The sequence below is a fragment of the Anomaloglossus baeobatrachus genome, chromosome 12, assembly GCF_048569485.1.
Source record: "Anomaloglossus baeobatrachus isolate aAnoBae1 chromosome 12, aAnoBae1.hap1, whole genome shotgun sequence".
NCBI classification, from domain to species: Eukaryota; Metazoa; Chordata; class Amphibia; order Anura; family Aromobatidae; genus Anomaloglossus; species Anomaloglossus baeobatrachus.
This window is the reverse complement of record NC_134364.1, coordinates 144,963,626-144,987,824: the sequence shown is the minus strand read 5'-3', so window position 1 is coordinate 144,987,824 and position 24,199 is coordinate 144,963,626.

The following is a 24,199-nucleotide window of genomic DNA, read 5'->3' as shown; positions in this document are numbered from 1 at the left end:
ATTGAGCTCCGTAATCGACAGACCGCTGTATCTCATCTTTTTAGACTCACTTGTAACAGGGTTGGTGCCTCAGGATTGGAGGATTGCTGATGTGGTACCGATATTTAAGAAAGGTAAGAGGGTAGATCCAGGCAACTACCGTCCAGTAAGCCTGACATCAGTAGTATGCAAAGTTTTTGAGGGCATTTTAAGGGATGACATGCAAAAATATATTGCAGAAAATAATATGATAACTGACAAACAGCATGGATTCATGAAAGATAAGTCGTGTCTAACCAACCTGTTGGGGTTCTATGAGGGGGTAAGTGCAAACCTGGATATTGGTAATGCAGCTGATGGGATTTATTTGGACTTTGCAAAGGCATTTGATACTGTACCACATAATAGCCTTATACTAAAGCTCCAGAAGCAAGGACTAGGGGACACAATATGCAACTGGGTAAGGAATTGGCTAAAAGATAGGAAACAAAGAGTAGTCATAAATGGTACATTCTCTAAATGGGCCATAGTCAGCAGTGGGGTGCCGCAGGGATCTGTGCTTGGACCGATTCTTTTTACTCTCTTTATTAATGACCTTGTGGATGGGATTGATAGTACAGTGTCAGTCTTTGCCGATGACACCAAACTATGTAGGATATTAAAAACTGACCTGGATAGTACAATATTACAAAAAGATCTGGATAAGATGTCAGAATGGGCAGATACTTGGCAAATGAGATTTAATGTTGATAAATGTAAAGTAATGCACCTAGGACGGAGTAATCCTATAGCTGCGTATACATTAAATGGAAGTAAACTCGGGACTACAGAACAGGAGAAGGACTTGGGTATTCTCATTACAAATAAGCTGAGCAGCAGCACTCAATGTCAGGCAGCAGCTGCTAAAGCAAACAAGATTTTAGGGTGTATAAAAAGAGAGATTAGATCCCGTGATCCCAACGTATTGTTACCCCTCTATAAATCACTTGTAAGGCCACATCTGGAATACGGGATCCAGTTTTGGGCTCCACATTTTAAAAAGGACATTCAGAAGTTAGAGTCAGTTCAAAGGCGGGCAACTAGACTATTACAAGGAATGGAGGCCTCCCATATGATGACAGGTTGAAAAAGTTAGATATGTTTAGCTTAGAAAAAAGACGTCTCAGAGGAGATCTCATTTATATGTATAAATACATGTGTGGTCAATATAAAGGACTGGCACATTACTTATTTCTTCCAAAGACAGTACTAAGGACCAGGGGGCACTCACTGCGAGTGGAAGAAAAGCGATTCCGACACCTAAATAGGAAAGGGTTCTTTACAGTTAGAGCGGTCAGACTGTGGAATACACTACCACAAGAGGTAGTAATGGCAGATACTATAACAGCTTTTAAAAAAGGGCTGGATGATTTCCTCAGTACACAAAACATTGTTGGTTATAAATGACTTAGTGACTAAATGTAGAACTGGTGGAGGAAGGTTGAACTAGATGGACCTAGGTCTTTTTTCAACCTAAGTAACTATGTAACTATGTAACGCAATTTAGGCGATCAAAGCGTAGCATCTGCGTAAAAATGGTACAATTAGAAACGTCAGCTTGAGATGCAAAAAATAAGTCATCACTGAGCCATAGATCCCAAAAAATGAGAACGCTATGTGTTTCGGAAAATGGTGCAAAATGTTCGCCACTTTTATTGGACAAACTTCTGATTTTTTTTAACCCTTTAGATACAAGTAAACCTATACATGTTTGGTGTCTACAAACTCGCACCGACCTGAGGCATCAGACCCACACATCAGTTTTAGCATACAGTGAACATGGTGAATAATATATCCCAAAAACTATTGTGCAATCACACTTTTTTTGCAATTTTTCCCGCACTTGGAATTTTTTTGCCGTTTTCCAGTACACTGTATGGTAAAACGTATGGTTCTATTTAAAACTACAACTCATCCCACAAAAAACAAGCCCTTATATGGCAAGATTGACAGAAAAATAAAAATGTTACGGCTCTCGGAAGAAAGAGAGGGAAAAAAAACCCGGAAAAATGCAAAATGCCCGGGGGCTGAAGGGGTTAAGGGCAAAATCACATGCTGCAGATAGTAACTTCCCAAGTCGGCACCCAGGGATAGATTCACATGCTGTGGATGAAACAACCGGACTCTCAGCATGGCGGCACAAGTGCACCGTATAAGGGCTGCTTCTCACTTGCGAGTTTCTCGCAGTAGAGCAATGCAAGAAAATCTCGCATTGGAATTGGACACGTTAGTGAATGATTCAGCTCTCATCTGCGATTTTTTTCTCAGTCCAAATCGTGAAATAAATAAATAAATAATTTTAAAAAATGGCGTGCGATCCCCCCCCAATTTTAATACCAGCCAGATACAGCCATACGGCTGAAGGCTGGTATTTTCAGGAAGGGGAGCCCCACGTTATGGGGAGCCCCCCAGCCTAACAATATCAGTCAGCAGCCGCCCAGAATTGCCACATACATTATATGCGACAGTTCTGGGACTGTACCTGGCTCTTCCCGATTTGCCCTGGTGCGTTGGCAAATCGGGGTAATAAGGAGTTAATGGCAGCCCATAGCTGCCACTAAATCCTAGATTAATCATGTCAGGCGTCTCCCCGAGATACCTTCCATGATTAATCTGTAAGTTACAGTAAATAAACACACACACACGAAAAAATCCTTAATTAGAAATTAGAAAAACCTGGGCGTGTCACATCGCAAATGCGATTGTACAACTAATTGCAACATGTAAAGCTGGCTTTAGAGTCGCACACCCTGCAGGTAATGTGAATCAAGTTCATAGTTTCAACTTTTTTTTTCCTTTTTTCTGCCCCTGTGCAGAAATGAAGAATGTGTTGCTGACACTCTGAGTCAATTACAGCAAAATTAATGATTGGCAGTTAATTTATATATTGCGGAAGAATTAAATAAACTGCAATATAACAGCATGGAAAAGCTAATTTATTGTACATTTTTTAATCATAAATCATGAGGTCTCTGCGGAGATTCAGACCATAAGGAAATGTAGTTCCCAGTCTAAATATTCACCAGACCTCTCTTTGGCGCAGAATTTTTTCTATATTACCTCCGCTATGTGATCTGTGTATTTTTTCTATGCTGTATACCTACAAAGTGTCAATTTTTCCATTATGTTTATTAATAAAATGTTTTGATAACTGTGAAATACCTCTAGATGATTTTTTATGTGTTATGTTATACAAATGTTCCTTTATGCATTTAAGTAATTCCCGTTTAGTACTGCCAATGTATTTTAATTTACAAGTTGTGCATTTTGCCAAATAAACTATATACGTGCTTCTACAATTTCTAAAAGTTTTGATTGCATAACTGGTACTATCATCATTTTTACCAAAAGATATGTTTTTTTGGGGGGTTTACAATGTTTCCTTGCGCATTGGTAAAATCTCTTTAGGGATAACCAGTTAGTGCCTATGAGATTCGATTTTTTTATTGTTAATTTCACTTGAGGATAGTTTATCACCCAGGGAAGTTGCTGTCCTAGCAACCACTCTACAATTATTGTCTAGAATCTTTCTCAAAGTTATGTCTTCTTATAATATGTTCAAATTGAGATAAAAAATCTTACGTATATCTTTGAATTGGTTACTGTATTGTAATGCCAAAGTAATGGATGGATTTATGGGAATATTTGAATTGGGAACTTTAGATAGGCTATCTTCAGATTTTGCAATTTTTTGTGCTCTGCTGAGCATCCAATTTTTATATCTTCTATCTTTGAGTCTTGAATTTATTGTGTCCATTTCAGTATGAAGGGTTATTTTTGAATAGCAGTTTCTACATGCCCGTTGGGTTTTCCCCCACCGGTATGGCCTTAATAGTATGCATGGGATAATGACTTGCTGCATGCAATATTGTGTTTCTTGATAAGTTTTTTCTATGGGTGCATGTTTCGAGGTTTCCATTACTTTTGCCCGTCAGCCGCAAATCCAGAAATTCCACAGCATGTTGCTGAAACTCCACCTTAAATTTTAAGTTGAGGGGATTGTTGTTTAAATAAGAAGTGAGGTCTGATACAGGAGGTCCACCACCCACCCACAGAAGGAGGACGTCATCGATGAATCTCCCGTACCAGACCACACACTCCACAAATGGATTAATGTCACTGTAGATATACATTTCTTCCAACCAACTCATGACAAGATTTGCGACTGATGGGGAGTATTTAGCACCCATGGATACTCCGGGTTTTTTAATTAAAATTTAAAAATTTTGAATCAAATAAGAAGTAATTGTTAGCCATCAAAAACTTCATGGCTTCTAGTATGAACTAGAGCTGATCGAACGTCCGATAATCCGGGGCCGGCAGATCACTAACAGATTTAAAAAAGAATCCGATCCGCTCCGGAATCTGGTGCCCATATAAGTCAATGGGGACCGGAATCTGGAGGGTAAAAACGTTTGTGGAGGGGCTAGGGGGTTAGGAGCGAGCGCGGCATACTCACCGAGGCGCTGTCATGGTGGCACACTCCTTCCGGGTCACGCTGTTACCTTCCGGAGCCGATAATTCAATATTCAATGTTTTCCCCGCCCACCGGGGACGCTTCGCGTCGGTTGCAGCTAGACATGCCCCCACCCTGAGTGGCAGCGTGTCAGCTAACTGCAACCAATCACAGGCGCCAGGACAGCCGGTGGGCGGGGAAAGCAGCACAGTCTGTCGGTCAGTTCACGATGGTAAAAATAAACACTCGGCAGCAGAGGTATAGCACATGGCTGCAGCCCCAGCCATCGCACTGTATCTGTGCTGTGTATCCAGTGCCCGGAGTCACACGTGCGAGGCTGCCGGGTGCTGCCATGGCAGACTCGTGTGAGACCCTCGCACATGTGACTCTGGTGAATGTAAAAAAAAAAAAAAAAAAACGACGTGCGGTGCCCCCCTAATCTTCACATCCAGCCATGATAACGCCAGCCGGGGGCTGGTACATCCTCAGCCCGCAGCCGTTCGGTATGTCGCATCTGGTGTGCGATACCGGCTCTTCCCGCTGGCGTGATGTGGTACCAGTCGGGGTAATAGCAGGGGTTAATAGCGGCACATAGCTGCTACTAAACCCTAGGTTTGTGTGATGGCACAGGCGTCTGTCAGATACCTGCATCACACAAACCTGTAAGTGACAGTAAATAAACACAAACACAGAGAACAATCCTTTATTTGGAATAAAGTACAAAACATTCCTCCTTCACCTCTTTATTAACCCCCAAATACTCTGCAGCTCCGACGTAATCCACAGGAGAAGTCCCACGCCGCTTCAGCTCTGATACATCTGAATATCACAGAGAGCGGCACGACCGATCGCTCTCAGTGAGCTCCAGAGAATGAATGAGCTGCGCATTGAGCGGTGACGTCACTCAGGTCATTTGCGGTCACAGCTGGAGGTTCCCACGGTCCTTCATCTGTGATTGCAGGTAACCTGACCTCAGGTGGAGGTCACTGAGTTCACAGACCTGCATCTCCTAGCAGAAAAAGCGCATTTTGTTTGGCTAAGAGATGCAGATTTTGTGCTGAAATTTTTATACCATATTCCTGCATCCAATCTACAACTCCTGGCAAAAAATCACGGTGTTTTGACGCAATTTTTATGCTGCGGTTTTTGCCGCGGTTATTTTTCCGCGATTTTTGCCGCGTTTTGTTTGCCAGGAGGTGCACATTTGGTGCTGAAATCGTCTGCACCAGCTTTCAGCACCAAATTTCCACCTGTGGCAATTTTTTTTTATTTTGTTTTTATTTTTGGGGCCAAGGGATGCAAATTTGATGCTGTGATTTTTACACCATATTTCTGCATCCAATCTACACCTCCTGGCAAAAAATCGCGGTGTTTTGACGCCTGTCTGAACATGAGCGTGCATGTACCTAGAAACACATGCACGCTCCTGTCAGTTGTGTGTGCGGGTGCTGCGATGTCACACTTGTGGGAGTCTCTCGCTGTGACTGCTGCCTAAGATAAACCGCATGCGTTTTTTTTGTTTTTTTTTAATTTAAATAAATAATTTAAAAAAAAAACGACGTGCGGTCCCCCCCCAATTTTCATTCCCAGCCATGATAACACCGGCCGGGGGCTGGTATATCCTCAGCCCGAAGCTGCCCGGTATAGCCGCATCTGTTAGATGTGGCCATTCCGTTGCGATATCGGCTCATCTTGATTGCCCTGGTGCGGTGGCAATCAAGGTAATAGCAGGGGTTAATAACAGCGCATGGCTACTATTAAACCCCAGGTTTGTGATCGCACAGGCGTCTGTGAGATACCCGCATAACAAACCTGTAAATTACAGTAAATAAACAAGACACACAGAAATCCTTTATTTGGAATAAAGTAGAAATGCAGCCTCCTCCTTCACCACTTTATTATCCCACAACAGCCCTCCGGCTTAATCCACACGAGATCCAGCGGCGACACATCCAGCTCTGCTACATGTCAGAGCGAGCAGCCATAGAGCACGGCTGCCCTCTCTGAGTGCAGCCTAGCAGCCTATTACTGAGCTGCGATGACTGCACGGCAGAGCTGTCACAGGCTGGGGGCGCGTCAGCCAGGAACCAATCACAGCTGAGAGGACGGCCGGTGGGCGGGGAAAGCATGGAAAGCTGTGAGACTGCGTACATAGCACAGGAAGTGAAAGCGCGACCCGGAAGCAAGTGTGCCGCCATGACAGAGTCTGGTAAGTATGAAACGCTCATTTATTTATTGTTTTTTAACATTTTTATTAATTGCTGATTCCGGATCGTGCAGCTGGAATCCCGCGCCCGGGTCCGGCCCGGGGACAGCACTGAAACCGCGCGGATCCGGATGTTTACTGTCCGGGTCCGCTCAACACTAGTATGAACACGATTTTTTCCCTATTAAAGTTGGAATATTTTGTTAAGTGATGATGAACTGCCATTAGTGCTACTTGCTGTGGTATTGAAGTATATAAAGAAATTACATCTGCTGTTATTCAGCCATAATCTTTTTGCCATTTGAAGTTTCTGACCCAATTTAAAACACTAATGGTGTCCCTAAGGTATCCTGGGACTCGCCCTTCGAGCCAATGCCTGACACAATGGGGTGCATGGGAGGTGGATTTTCCCCTTTGTGGGTTTTAGGTAACCCATATAAAATGAGTATTTTGGGGGTATCGATTTTAAAATACGCTGCATGTTTTTTTGCAATAACAACCAAGGGGGGCCCCTTCATCTACCAATTTATGGATTTTTTTATTTATAGAAAGGGTGGGATCTGTGGCAACAGAAATATAGGTATGTTTGTCTGATAGCAAAAGATATAGCCAATTAATATAGTCAACCCTATTCATTATCACCACTGATCCCCCCCTTATCAGATTTTTTGATCGCAATGTTACAATTGTTCTCCAATTGACGGAGTGCCTCCCTTTGTTGAGCATTCAAATTATTTAAATTAGTGTTCTTACCAGAGCTATGCAGTAATTTTAAATCTCTCTCGATATTTTTTTTGGAAATTGAATATGGCTTCACATCTCTCATTTATTAGATACAAATCCGGATTAGGGACATGAGCTACAGTATTGCAATTTATGGGAGGTTCTAATTTATGTTGGTCATTTAAATCCTCCAATGTTAGTAAAGCAAATTGCTCTCTAAAATCAAGATTTTCATACACATTTTCATGCTCAACCCTGTCAGTGTTTAATTGTGTGTCAACCTCTTTACAAAAGTTTTTTTTTACATTACGAACAAATTTGTTTATGTCACACAGTGTACCAAAGAAATCAAAATTGTTCGTTGGAGCAAAATTTAAACCTAATGTAAGAAGTGCTCTCTGTGCTTCTGATACATTGTATGAAGACAAATTAATGACATCAAAGTTTACATTTGAATCTAAGTCCTCTTTGGACGTAGGGCATAACCTTTTGGATTTACCTACCTCCTCTTCTACATTTCTTTTGGAATTTCTCCGTTTTTTGTAGTAGTTTTTTGAAAGTTGAGTTGTCGGCTCAGCAGATGATTCATCAGTGGTATACCCCATGGAAGTATCCAGGTCAGAGGAACCAAATGAGACTTTAGATTTCATTTTGGGAGTTTTAAGTATAAAACTCGGGGTTTTCCATCTATTTGCATTTTCCCATCTGCCCCATTCATAGACGTGGTTAGATGAATAGTCATGTAAGTCTCTATTCAACTTGTGTTTTTTCATATCCATGATATTTGATTAAATTTTGTCCACAGATTTGTATGCGATTAACAATTTCTAGATAGTTTTCCTCAGAAACAGTAGATTTCAATGTAGACTTTGCTTCATCTAGATTTGTTTGAGTCTCCTTAATAGCAATTTCTTTGTGTTCAATTAGACCGATAAGTTCCAAAGAACATAAGGATAATATTTCATTCTCAAGATTTTCAGAGTAAATTGTATTGGGGACTTTTTTTTCAGACGTAAACTCCTTGGGATAATAGATCTCTCAGCATAATTTTTAGGGTGGGTACATTCCACCAAATTTTATTTTCTTTCTCTGCTAATTTTTGCAGTGTCTTTACAGATTCGCCACTTGATGTAGAAAAGCAGATAAATCCATATCTGTAACACCAAAAAGTAACTTTGCTTTATCCAAGCGTTGACTACAGCCAATCATTTAAGTTGTTGAATGAATACAATGAGTTAAAGGCTGCTTTACAAGCAGCGACATCGCTAGCGATGTCGCTCATGAAAGAACTCGTCCCCATCGTTTGTGTGTCACGGGCAAATCGCTGCCCGTGGCGTACAAAATCGCTAGGCCCCGTCACATGGACTTACCTTCCCAGCGACGTCGCTGCGGCCGGCCAACCGCCTCTTTTCTAAGGGGGCAGTTTGTGCGGCGTTACAGCGACGTCACACGGCAGGCGTCCAATAGAAGCGGAGGGGCAGAGCAGCTGCATTATCGACACACCCACCTCGTTGACGGAGGATGCAGGTATGGTGTTGTTCGTTGTTCCCGGGGTGTCACACGTAGTGATGTGTGCTGCCTCAGGAACGACGAACAACCTACGTCCACAACGACCAATGAGATTTTGAAAATGAACGACGTGTCAACGATCAATGATTTGGTGAGTATTTTTGATCGTTAACACTCGCTCAGAGCTGTTACACGCAACGTCGTCGCTAACAACGCCGGATGTGCGTCACGAATTCCGTGACCCCGACGACATATTGTTAGATATGTTGTTGCAAGTCCAGAAGAACAAACAACGTTGTCTGCTTAATAGATACGGAGAGCAAAACCACGGGAGTCCCGAAAGGCAGAAATATAAATCTAATTTGTGTGTATCAGCTCACCGTGTATAAGCTCACTCCTGGCTTCTCCCTGGAGCACGGACAGGCGCTGCCACAGCCCAATATTGCAAGAGAAGAAAAAACCACGGTCTTTATTTTAGCATGCAGAAACAACGGATAGCATGACCAGCACAACGCATTTCAGGTGAAAACAATCACCCTTAAAGGGGTTGTCCGACATAACAAAAATGTTTGAGTGTAAGCTAATCTGTGCTGTATTGTCATATTAAACACCCTACATTGTTATTTTTTGTTTTCTAACTTTTGTTCCTCTTGAATTCACCCTTTATTCTCTGCAGCTTCTTGTTTACATTCAGCTCCAGCAAACTGACCACTTCCTGTGCAAAACCTCCCAGTCACAGCTGCACCGCCCACCCCAGTGTCCAGCCCCACCCTCTGCCCGGCCTCAGTGTCCAGCCTCACCCCCTGCCCGCCCCCTGCACACACATTCCCTGTCAGTATATTCTGCCCCAGCACCTGACCTGTTATCACTACAGCATTGCAAATAACAGCCCCACATCAGGCTCTGCACCCCACACCACATCGGGCTCTGCACCGCACACCACATCAGGCTCTGCACCCCACACCACATCGGGCTCTGCACCGCACACCACATCGGGCTCTGCACCGCACACCACATCAGGCTCTGCACCCCACACCACATCGGGCTCTGCACCGCACACCACATCGGGCTCTGCACCGCACACCACATCAGGCTCTGCACCCCACACCACATCGGGCTCTGCACCGCACACCACATCAGGCTCTGCACCCCACACCACATCGGGCTCTGCACCGCACACCACATCGGGCTCTGCACCCCACACCACATCGGGCTCTGCACCACACACCACATCGGGCTCTGCACCGCACACCACATCAGGCTCTGCACCACACACCACATCGGGCTCTGCACCGCACACCACATCAGGCTCTGCACCCCACACCACATCGGGCTCTGCACCGCACACCACATCGGGCTCTGCACCGCACACCACATCAGGCTCTGCACCCCACACCACATCGGGCTCTGCACCGCACACCACATCAGGCTCTGCACCCCACACCACATCGGGCTCTGCACCCCACACCACATCGGGCTCTGCACCGCACACCACATCAGGCTCTGCACCCCACACCACATCGGGCTCTGCACCCCACACCACATCGGGCTCTGCACCCCACACCACATCGGGCTCTGCACCGCACACCACATCGGGCTCTGCACCCCACACCACATCGGGCTCTGCACCGCACACCACATCGGGCTCTGCACCCCACACCACATCGGGCTCTGCACCGCACACCACATCGGGCTCTGCACCGCACACCACATCGGGCTCTGCACCGCACACCACATCGGGCTCTGCACCGCACACCACATCGGGCTCTGCACCACACACCACATCGGGCTCTGCACCGCACACCACATCAGGCTCTGCACCACACACCACATCGGGCTCTGCACCGCACACCACATCAGGCTCTGCACCCCACACCACATCGGGCTCTGCACCGCACACCACATCGGGCTCTGCACCGCACACCACATCAGGCTCTGCACCCCACACCACATCGGGCTCTGCACCGCACACCACATCAGGCTCTGCACCCCACACCACATCGGGCTCTGCACCCCACACCACATCGGGCTCTGCACCGCACACCACATCAGGCTCTGCACCCCACACCACATCGGGCTCTGCACCCCACACCACATCGGGCTCTGCACCCCACACCACATCGGGCTCTGCACCGCACACCACATCGGGCTCTGCACCCCACACCACATCGGGCTCTGCACCGCACACCACATCGGGCTCTGCACCCCACACCACATCGGGCTCTGCACCGCACACCACATCGGGCTCTGCACCGCACACCACATCGGGCTCTGCACCGCACACCACATCGGGCTCTGCACCGCACACCACATCGGGCTCTGCACCCCACACCACATCGGGCTCTGCACCGCACACCACATCGGGCTCTGCACCCCACACCACATCGGGCTCTGCACCGCACACCACATCGGGCTCTGCACCGCACACCACATCGGGCTCTGCACCCCACACCACATCGGGCTCTGCACCGCACACCACATCGGGCTCTGCACCACACACCACATCGGGCTCTGCACCGCACACCACATCGGGCTCTGCACCGCACACCACATCGGGCTCTGCACCACACACCACATCGGGCTCTGCACCCCACACCACATCGGGCTCTGCACCGCACACCACATCGGGCTCTGCACCACACACCACATCGGGCTCTGCACCACACACCACATCGGGCTCTGCACCACACACCACATCGGGCTCTGCACCGCACACCACATCGGGCTCTGCACCACACACCACATCGGGCTCTGCACCACACACCACATCGGGCTCTGCACCACACACCACATCGGGCTCTGCACCGCACACCACATCGGGCTCTGCACCCCACACCACATCGGGCTCTGCACCGCACACCACATCGGGCTCTGCACCGCACACCACATCGGGCTCTGCACCACACACCACATCGGGCTCTGCACCGCACACCACATCGGGCTCTGCACCACACACCACATCGGGCTCTGCACCCCACACCACATCGGGCTCTGCACCGCACACCACATCGGGCTCTGCACCACACACCACATCGGGCTCTGCACCACACACCACATCGGGCTCTGCACCACACACCACATCGGGCTCTGCACCACACACCACATCGGGCTCTGCACCGCACACCACATCGGGCTCTGCACCACACACCACATCGGGCTCTGCACCCCACACCACATCGGGCTCTGCACCGCACACCACATCGGGCTCTGCACCACACACCACATCGGGCTCTGCACCACACACCACATCGGGCTCTGCACCACACACCACATCGGGCTCTGCACCACACACCACATCGGGCTCTGCACCACACACCACATCGGGCTCTGCACCACACACCACATCGGGCTCTGCACCACACACCACATCGGGCTCTGCACCACACACCACATCGGGCTCTGCACCACACACCACATCGGGCTCTGCACCACACACCACATCGGGCTCTGCACCACACACCACATCGGGCTCTGCACCGCACACCACATCGGGCTCTGCACCCCACACCACATCGGGCTCTGCACCGCACACCACATCGGGCTCTGCACCACACACCACATCGGGCTCTGCACCACACACCACATCGGGCTCTGCACCGCACACCACATCGGGCTCTGCACCACACACCACATCAGGCTCTGCACCCCACACCACATCGGGCTCTGCACCACACACCACATCGGGCTCTGCACCACACACCACATCGGGCTCTGCACCACACACCACATCGGGCTCTGCACCGCACACCACATCGGGCTCTGCACCACACACCACATCGGGCTCTGCACCGCACACCACATCGGGCTCTGCACCACACACCACATCGGGCTCTGCACCCCACACCACATCGGGCTCTGCACCGCACACCACATCGGGCTCTGCACCACACACCACATCAGGCTCTGCATCCCACACCACATCGGGCTCTGCACTGCATACACACACATCAGGCTGTGCACCGCACACACACACATCAGGCTGTGCACCGCACACACACACATCAGGCTGTGCACCGCACACACACATCAGGCTGTGCACCGCACACACACACACATCAGGCTGTGCACCGCACACACACACACATCAGGCTGTGCACCGCATACACACACACATACATACACACACACACACATCGGGCTGTGTACCGCATACACACACACACACACACACATACACCCACACCTAGAGTTATATAATATACATTATCCCCCTCATGCACTCTCTTCTCTCCCACTGCACTGTCTCCTCTGCCCCCAGCACTCCCCTGTCTCTCACCCCCATGAAGTCTCGTTTCTGCCCCCCTGCTGTGTCAGCCATGATCTCTTCTCTAGCCCCCCACTCTGTCAGCCGTGCACGCTCTTCTCTGTCCCCCCCCCCCCCCTGGTCGCTCGCTCTTCTCACTCGTGCAGCATGCTGTCTCTTCTCCGTGCTGTGATGATTGCAGTGTCCCATACAGAGCTCAGTGCTGTTGTTCGCTGGTGTCAGGTGACATCCCTGCTTCTGACTGTATTCAGAAGCGAGGAGCACGGGAGGCTGCAGTCATCAGAGACAGTGCACGGGGGAGGGGGGTCACAGTTGCCCGGGCACCATACAACATAATGAGCTGAGGACACTGTTGGGCAAACAGCTCTCACAGTGTCCTAGACAGAGAGGGCAGCCCTGTGTTTGTCTAGCACATACAGTGCAGAGATAGCAGCGCACAGGGAGGGGGGCGGGGCTCATCGCACTGTACCCACCCAGCAGGGCGGCAACATGCAGTGGTAGATTTGCATGTCAACATGGGCCTGCCCATGTTGACATGACATGACCGGAAGTAGCAAAATCACAGCAGGAGTAGTCACATGACCGCTCTGAGCCTGGGGAGAGGGGCTGACAGCAGGGCAGGTAAGTGGTCTCTATCTACTTACCTGCCCCAATGTAGCCCAATAGTGTAAATAATAAAAAAAGCAAAATAAGCCGGATAACCCCTTTAATCATGATGCTGGGAAGGCGGCACTACAAGATTTATATACAATTACTGATTTATCTGTATTACAAAAAAATAATTTTTATAAAAGCAATACCTTGCCATCAATCCCATTTTACAAAATCAAGGGAAAAACCCATATAATATGCAAATGTCCACCATAGCAACATGTAAAAAACTGAGAAAAAAAGGGTGGACTTAGGAAATTAAAAATGATACATTTTATTGGTAACAAGTTTAAAAGGTAAACATGATTATGACACAATAAAAAGCATAGAAAAATGGACCGGCTATGTAAACATACACAACAGACAAACATGCAGAGTAATGGCAAAATCCTGATAGTTTACATATATGTATAAGGGTGATAACACACTCCTGTTAGAAATATATATGAAAAGAAACAATACAAAATGGCAAAATCCTAATGAATCACATATATATGTAGAGGCTGAGTTGCCTGTTAAAGGTTGTCAGCTTTGGAGCCATGTAAGGAGAGCAGCAGTCGGCCCCCTGCAGGGCAAAGTAGAATTGAGCTGGCTAATGCATAAATGTAAAGACAATAAAGACGTTCTGTTATCAAGTTAATTATCATACAAACCGGCTCAAAGAAGTAAACCTGAAGGGGGGGACTGGCGGAGGCCACCCAACGCGCATTTCACGTGTCTTAGGGTACCTTCACACTTAGCGATGCAGCAGCGATCCGACCAGCGATCTGACCTGGTCAGGATCGCTGCTGCATCGCTACATGGTCGCTGGTGAGCTGTCAAACAGGCAGATCTCACCAGCGACCAGTGAACAGCCCCCAGCCAGCAGCGACGTGCAAGCGACGCTGCGCTTGCACGGAGCCGCCGTCTGGAAGCTGCGGAGACTGGTAACTAAGGTAAACATCGGGTATGGTTACCCGATGTTTACATTAGTTACCAGTGTGAGCAGGGAGCCGCGCACACTGAGCGCTGGCTCCTTGCTCTCCTAGCTACAGTACACATCGGGTTAATTAACCCGATGTGTAATGCAGCTACATGTGCAGAGAGCAGGGAGCCGCGCACACTGCTTAGCGCTGGCTCCTTGCTCTCCTAGCTGCTGTACACATCGGGTTAATTAACCCGATGTGTACAGCAGCTACATGTGCAGAGAGCCGGAGCCGGCAGCACAGGCAGCGTGAGAGCTGCGGAGGCTGGTAACTAAGGTAAATATCGGGTAACCACCTTGGTTACCCGATGTTTATCTTGGATACAGCTTACCTCAGCTGTCAGACGCCGGCTCCTGCTCTCTGCTCGCTTCATTTGTCGCTCTCTTGCTGTCACACACGGCGATCTGTGTGTCACAGCAGGAGAGCGGCTTTGAAGAAAACGAACCAGGGCTGTGTGTAACGAGCAGCGATCTCGCAGCAGGGGCCAGATCGCTGCTCAGTGTCACACACAGCGAGATCGCTAATGAGGTCACTGCTGCGTCACAAAAAGCGTGACTCAGTAGCGATCTCGGCAGCGAGCTCGCTGTGTGTGAAGCACCCCTTAGTGCTCGCTTTATCAAGGGGGATGCTCTCTAATGAATTGTAAAGGCCTTTTAAACTAGGTGACATAAGTCACATGTTCCAAAAGGACCAATCACAGTGGGGATTGCTGGCACATGCGCACCACGCCATGAAGCCGTCCATTACATCCACGGCGTCATGAAGCCGCGTGTACACCCGGCAACCAGGACGCATCACCAAGGTTACCAGGCATGCGCGCTAGCACATGATGACGCCAGGGAAGCAAAGGAGGGACGTTCACAGCGGTGTGTACATGCGCACTCCCACTGAAGTGAAGGCACCATGTAATAGTGGTAGAAACAGCCCAATAAATAGCACAATAATAGTTTCAATGATGCCATGTCCAGAGTAGCTTGGGAGGAACAAGATCTTCAAATCCCACTGTAGGTACATAATATGGAAGATTTTCTTGTTGTGGTGCAGAGGATGTATAGAAAATGCATCAAAAAAAGGGGGGATGCTGCCAATACAGAAAATAAGAAAAATCAGTAAACATATATATTAAATATTCAATGCTCCTATATATAGCATCATCAATTGTTTATAATCCATAGTGTAAGGTATGCAAAAATATTTAAATTAAAAAATGTTTGATGTCAAGGGCCAGAAAACAGAGACTACACAGGGAAACAAATCACAAGAAAAGATTACAAAAAAGGAGCGAAACTTAAAGTTTCATTCAGTCCATTTGGTACCTGGGTACCCAGGGTAACTATCCAATATGCCTCCCTTAGGGCAAGGATTTTTTTTAAGATTACCACCTCTAATACCTCCTTTAATTAAATCAATGCCTCTTATTTTAAGGGACTTTGCGTCACAATTATGGTGGTCCCTAAAGTGACGGGGTAAAGTTTTCAAGGTCGTGAACTCCCTGGTTGTTTTAGCTGCGCCGATATCCTCCACATGTTCTCGAACTCGTACTTTGAGTCTCTGGATGTTAATCCAATGTAAATCTTAGGACAATCACATGTGGCGTAATACACCACATGTGTACTTTTACATGTAATGTAATCCTTAATGGAGAAAACACGTGTATCATCTGCTGTATTGAATGAATTGGAATGCAGGATATTGGCGCAGGCCAGGCATTGACCACAAGGGTAGCAACCCTGCAGGGGACTCCTGGGACCAAATGGATTGATAATTTTAGGTATATAGTGACTCTGGGTCTACAAATCTTCCACATTTTTTCTCCTTCTCGAAGTCATTAAGGGTCTATCTGACAAGTGGGGCTGTAAAGAAGGTTCCATTTTAAGGATTGGCCAATGTCTGCTCAAAATAGCTCTAATTGTGGACCATTCGTGATTGAACGTAGATATGAATCTGATATTCACATCTGGCTTTTTCTGAGTGGGAGGTTTCAATAAATTATTTCTAGGCGTCCGTTTGGCACGTCTATACCCATCCTTTACACTTCACCTACTGTACCCTCTTTGTAAACATCTTGTTTCTAAGTCACGGGCTTGAACCTCGAATCTCTCATTGGTGGAACAGATCCGTCTCATCCTCAAAAATTGACCAACTGGGACAGCTTTAATGGTTGAATATTGGTGAGATGAGGAGGCATGTAAAAGGGAGTTGACAGATGTTGTTTTTCGAAATACATCTGTCTGAATTGCTCCCTGTGGATCGACTATCATTTAAACATCTAAGAAGTCAATTTGTTGTTTGTCATATTTATATGTAAGTCTAATATTTAAATCATTATGATTGAGGGATGACATGAATTCCTTGAGCTGGTCAACTGGGCCCTGCCACAAAATAAAAATGTGATCCATAAACCTTGTCCAGCACTGGATATTGGACACCGCCTGTGGGCCCCCGTCACCAAACCCCACTCCCTGAAACCCAGGAAGAGGTTTTCGTACGAGGGCGCAAAGGCCGCACCTATAGCAGTACCACAACATTGAAGGTAATAATTGTCCTTAAAAACAAAAAATTTGTGGCGCAGGACGAAGTCAAGCACCTCAAGGATCAGGTCACAAAAATGGCTGTCCGGGTTGGTACCTCTGAGGAAGAAATGGACCGCCTGCAGACCATGAGAGTGATCTATGCAGGTATAGAGAGATTCGATGTCTGCCGTGACTAGAATTGTATCTTGGTCCACAAAGATCCCATCAACTCTCCTCAGGACGTCCGTGGTGTCCCTGATATACGAGGGAAGTGTCTCCACCAAAGGTTTAAGGTAATAGTCTATGAACTTGCACACAGGTTCACATAGACCTCCAATTCCTAAGACTATAGGCTGTCCTGGAGGGTTAAGGGGATCTTTGTGGATTTGTGGCAAAATGTAAAGGTTGGGGATCTTAGGATATATAACTGTTAAGCCTTCCATCACCTTCTTGGTGATGAGACCCTCCTCAAAGGCCTTGATGAGAATTTCCTGTAATTGGTGAGAAAAAGCTGGAAGGGGGCAGAAATGTAATTTAGAATAGGTTTTAGTGTCCCTTAATTGTCTATACACTTCATTTTCATATAATGTTTTTGGCCAGATCACTATGTTTCCCCCCTTGTCTGCATTTTTAAAAATAGTGTATAGACAATTAAGGGACACTAAAACCTATTCTAATTTACATTTCTGCCCCCTTCCAGCTTTTTCTCATCAATTACAGGAAATTCTCATCAAGGCCTTTGAGGAGGGTCTCATCACCAAGAAGGTGATGGAAGGCTTAACAGTTATATATCCTAAGATCCCCACCCTTTACATTTTGCCGAAGATCCACAAAGATCCCCTTAACACCCAGGACGTCCTATAGTCTCAGGAATTGGAGGTCTATGTGAACAGTTAACAGTTATATATCCTGACAGATGTATTTTGAAAAACAACATCTGTCAACTCCCTATTACATGCCTCCTCATCTCACCAATATTCAACCATTAAAGCTGTCTCGGTTGGTCAATTTTTGAGGATGAGACGGATCTGTTCCACCAATGAGAGATTCGAGGTTCAAGCCCGTGACTTAGAAACAAGATGTTTACAAAAAGGGTACAGTAGGCGAAGTGTAAAGGATGGGTAAGGTATAGACGTGCCTAGGAATAACGGATGCCTAGGAATAATTTATTAAAACCTCCCCCTCAGAAAAAGCCGGACGAGAATATCAGATTCATATCTACAGTACGTTCAATCACGAATGGTCCACAATTAGAGCTAGTTTGAGCAGACATTGGCCGATCCTTAAAATGGAACCTTCTTTACAGCCCCACTTGTCAGATACATAAGGATAAGGCTGCACATCAAAGTTAGATAATAGTATAATGCTATAAGCATACTGAAAAACATTGAAGCATACAATGAAAAATGACACTTGCTAACTTGAAAGTGTGAATAATGAAATGCATACCTGTCATGAATATTAAGAAAAGGGAGATATTTAGCAATCGCATTGATCAATGTAACTGAGCCCCAAAACCTCGTCAAGGTATATCTCTATATTGGGGTCCCTAGCTCTATGACCCTAACTGTGTGTCATCTCATTGCAATTAAAAACTGCTGTGTGTGGAGAGGGGTAACCAAGGACTTTCTTATATAGGAGATGGAAAAAAACATGGCTGAAAGGGGCGGAGCTGTGTTCACATTCAGAAAAAAAACTTCATAATACTAAATAGGATAACTGAAGTGAGCACTAATATATATTCTGAGTGCAAGCCAAAAATATACATAGTACATAAAGATAAGGCTGCACATCAAAGTTAGATAATAGTATAATGCTATAAGCATACTGAAAAACATTGAAGCATACAATGAAAAATGCCACTTGCTAACTTGAAAGTGTGAATAATGAAATGCATACCTGCCATGAATATTAGGAAAAAGTAGATATTTAGCAATCGCATTGATCAATGTAACTGAGCCCCAAAACCTCGTCAAGGTATATCTCTATATTGGGGTCCCTAGCTCTATGACCCTAACTGTGTGTCATCTCATTGCAATTAAAAACTGCTGTGTGTGGAGAGGGGTAACCAAGGACTTTCTTATATAGGAGATGGAAAAAAAACACTCCTTTTTCCTAATATTCATGGCACGTATGCATTTCATTATTCACACTTTCAAGTTAGCAAGTGGCATTTTTCATTGTATGCTTCAATGACGCCGTGGATGTAATGGACGGCTTCATGGCATTGTGCGCATGCGCCTGCAATCCCCACTGTGATTGGTCTTTTTGGAACATGTGACGTATGTCACCTAGTTTAAAAGGCCTTTACAATTCAGCTAGCATCCCCCTTGATAAAGCAAGCACTAAGACACGTGAAATGCGCGTTGGGTGGCCTCCGCCAGTCCCCCCCCTTCAGGTTTACTTCTTTGAGCCGGTTTGTATGACTAACTTGATAATGGAACGTCTTTATTGCCTTTACATTTATGCATTAGCCAGCTCAATTCTACTTTGCCCTGCAGGGGGCCGACTGCTGCTCTCCTTACATGGCTCCTAAGCTGACAACCTTTAACAGGCAACTCAGCCTCTACATATATATGTCTCGTGTAATGCGCAGGACCATATAAGAACACCACCTTGCAGCATGGGAGCGGTTCTGACATTTCTCAGGTAGATGGTGTTCTTATATGGTCGTGCACATTACACGAGACCTTATGGTACGTATATAAATTATAAATATAGTGTAGGGACCCCCCTATAGAGATTTGCCGTGACAGGGCAGTGGGGCTCAAATCATTGATCAATTATTCGCAAAAAATTTCATTGAATTGTTACAGTGGGAATGAATTTGTGAATATTACACTTTTTACTTTCTCATTGTTGCATGCCACTCATAAGCAGTGCTGGCTCCCCTCCTTTTTTGCGTTCAGCTGGTCGGTGGTTGACCGCCACCTTGCCGTGCACGCCCAGTGTGGTTTGCAAATTCCTTCTGTTGCCATCAAAATTTATGTTGGTGCCTGTTCACATACAGCTACCGCCCCCTGTTCAATAGGCACTATTACTTAAGCACCACCTGCCTGGGGCTGTTCCGCCTTTCATCCATGTTTTCTGGTCTGGCACTGTGGGGGCCAGTTCTGACATTGTGCTGGTGTGTGTGGTTCTGCCACACACACTGGCACCTGAGCTGCCCTTTTACTCGCAGTTGTCAGTCCTTGCAGCATGGGAGCGGTTCTGACACTTCTCAGGTAGGTGGTGTTCTTATATGGTCCTGCGCATTACACGAGACCTTATGGTACGTATATAAATTATAAATATAGTGTAGGGACCCCCCTATTATTATTATTATTATTATTATTATTTATTATTATAGCGCCATTTATTCCATGGCACTTTACCAGTGAGAGAGGGTATACGTACAACAATCAGTAACAGTACAAGACAGACTGGTATAGGAGGAGAGAGGACCCTGCCCGCGAGGGCTCACAGCCTACAAGGAATGGGTGATGGTACAATAGGTGAGGACAGAGCTGGTTGCGCAGTTGTCTACTGGACTGAGGGTTATTTTAGGTTGTAGGCTTGTTGGAAAAGGTGGGTCTTGAGGTTCCTCTTGAAGTTTTCCACGGACGTGGAGAGTCTGATGTGCTGATAGAGACTTGCCGTGACGGGTCAGGGGGGCTCAAATCATTGATCAATTATTTGCAAAAAATCTCATTGAATTGTTACAGTAGGAATGAATTTGTGAATATTACACTTTTTACTTTCTCATTGTTGCATGTCACTCATAAGCAGTGCTGGCTCCCGTCCTTTTTTGCATTTCGGAACAGTGATAGGGTAAAAAGGGGTGTACTGTTGTGGCGCCCTGGACAAGCCAGGTCGTCACAGGTACTGCAACAACACACCCCACACCCCGGCTAGGCACATCAAGGTCAGACAAACATCCTTGTTGCCTCCCTTCAGGGGCTGATGTCCACACCAAGGGGTGGAGCCAGGTGGTTGGCCCCACCCACCAAGGAGTTCACAGTCCTGGAGGCGGGAAAAGGGGAGAGTTGAAGTGGAGAGTTGAAGTGGAGAGTTTGAGGGTTGAGGAGTGAGGTGGTAGCGGAGCAGACTGACGGTGTCCGGGTGCGTGGCCCGGGCATATACAGCAAGGTTGGCAGACGGTGGTGACCGTCTGCAGGAGGGGCTGATTGACGTGAACCGTAAGGACCGGGGACAGGCGGTCGCCCGCCGGTACCGGATCGGGGAGCAAAGAGAAGCCAGCACCATTCGGCAGGGCCTACGGACCCCGACCAGGGTTGGAGTCGCCGTAAAACCGGTCAAATCCGTTAGCGAAGGGAACCTCCGGGGTTTCCCAGCAGTCAAGACCCGATTGAAGGCAACCGCTCAAACCGTGAAGGGAAATACAGTCACCGCCAAGGCTATGTCAAGGTGTTATGGACAAGATTATGAACTATTATGAGTATATGAGAGTTATATGGAGATATCCATAAAGAACAGGATTTAAGATGGTGTTTGAACTGCACCACACATATATCTCTTGGCATAAGACTCAGACAGACAGAGTCTTGTGACAAGTGAATCATGCTGACATTGCTTAATATAAATGAGGAACCAAGCACATTACAGTAAATTGTATATCACAGAATAAGCTGTTCTATTTTATCCAATAGGAGACGTGTTACGTATTCTTGGCACCTAGCCAAGAATTCCCTTTAAATGTTTGTCCAACTTCCGGAATAAATCAGTCTTACTTTCAATTCATATCCGAGTACGTGTCTCTGGTGTGGGTGAAAGAGAGTGGCATGCATGCTACCACAAGTGACTCATAATTTGGACTGCAGACAGTTTAAGAGGGATGCATGACTAGATTGCATCAAAGTAAATTTATGGCCAACATTAACAGATGGCACCCAACGAACCTTAGGACGGAGCTCTGGATGGCGGACGGCAGTGCTGACAAGAAATGGAGTTGCGCACTCCAAATGCAGGTGAGAACATTTGTATAATCTCACCTTGCAACCTTATGCGTGTACTTGCATTTCGAAAGGGGGGTTGGGCTGTCCCAGTCTAGACACCTAATGACTGCCATCTCGCATGAGATAAGCCGTCCTAAGAGATCCCACACCAAGGTGGTCAGGTTCACCTTAAGCTGTCTGTATAAATGTAATACTAAATCACATGAAATGTAATGTGGTTTGAGGTTTTTGTCTGCTTCTGGGAGAAAGCAGAAGTTCTAAGTTTCATTTTTCTCTGAGTAAAAGGTAGAGGAAAATGAGGAAGTTGTCATATACGCTGGATATATATATTTATATATATATATATATATATATATATGGACATATATATGGTTATATCTGCAGGTGAGACCAGCCACCTGGATGGTATATATACAGTTAGGTCCAGAAATATTTGGACAGTGACACAAGTTTTGTTATTTTAGCTGTTACAAAAACATGTTCAGAAATACAATTATATATATAATATGGGCTGAAAGTGCACACTCCCAGCTGCAATATGAGAGTTTTCACATCCAAATCGGAGAAAGGGTTTAGGAATCATAGCTCTGTAATGCATAGCCTCCTCTTTTTCAAGGGACCAAAAGTAATTGGACAAGGGATTCTAAGGGCTGCAATTAACTCTGAAGGCATCTCCCTCATTAACCTGTAATCAATGAAGTAGTTAAAAGGTCTGGGGTTGATTACAGGTGTGTGGTTTTGCATTTGGAAGCTGTTGCTGTGACCAGACAACATGCGGTCTAAGGAACTCTCAATTGAGGTGAAGCAGAACATCCTGAGGCTGAAAAAAAAGAAAAAATCCATCAGAGAGATAGCAGACATGCTTGGAGTAGCAAAATCAACAGTCGGGTACATTCTGAGAAAAAAGGAATTGACTGGTGAGCTTGGGAACTCAAAAAGGCCTGGGCGTCCATGGATGACAACAGTGGTGGATGATCGCCGCATACTTTCTTTGGTGAAGAAGAACCCGTTCACAACATCAACTGAAGTCCAGAACACTCTCAGTGAAGTAGGTGTATCTGTCTCTAAGTCAACAGTAAAGAGAAGACTCCATGAAAGTAAATACAAAGGGTTCACATCTAGATGCAAACCATTCATCAATTCCAAAAATAGACAGGCCAGAGTTAAATTAGCTGTAAAACACCTCATGAAGCCAGCTCAGTTCTGGAAAAGTATTCTATGGACAGATGAGACAAAGATCAACCTGTACCAGAATGATGGGAAGAAAAAAGTTTGGAGAAGAAAGGGAACGGCACATGATCCAAGGCACACCACATCCTCTGTAAAACATGGTGGAGGCAACGTGATGGCATGGGCATTCATGGCTTTCAATGGCACTGGGTCACTTGTGTTTATTGATGACATAACAGCAGACAAGAGTAGCCGGATGAATTCTGAAGTGTACCGGGATATACTTTCAGCCCAGATTCAGCCAAATGCCGCAAAGTTGATCGGACGGCGCTTCATAGTACAGATGGACAATGACCCCAAACATACAGCCAAAGCTACCCAGGAGTTCATGAGTGCAAAAAAGTGGAACATTCTGCAATGGCCAAGTCAATCACCAGATCTTAACCCAATTGAGCATGCATTTCACTTGCTCAAATCCAGACTTAAGACGGAAAGACCCACAAACACGCAAGACCTAAAGGCTGCGGCTGTAAAGGCATTAAGAAGGAGGAAACCCAGCGTTTGGTGATGTCCATGGGTTCCAGACTTAAGGCAGTGATTGCCTCCAAAGGATTCGCAACAAAATATTGAAAATAAAAATATTTTGTTTGGGTTTGGTTTATTTGTCCAATTACTTTTGACCTCCTAAAATGTGGAGTGTTTGTAAAGAAATGTGTACAATTCCTACAATTTCTATCAGATATTTTTGTTCAAACCTTCAAATTAAACG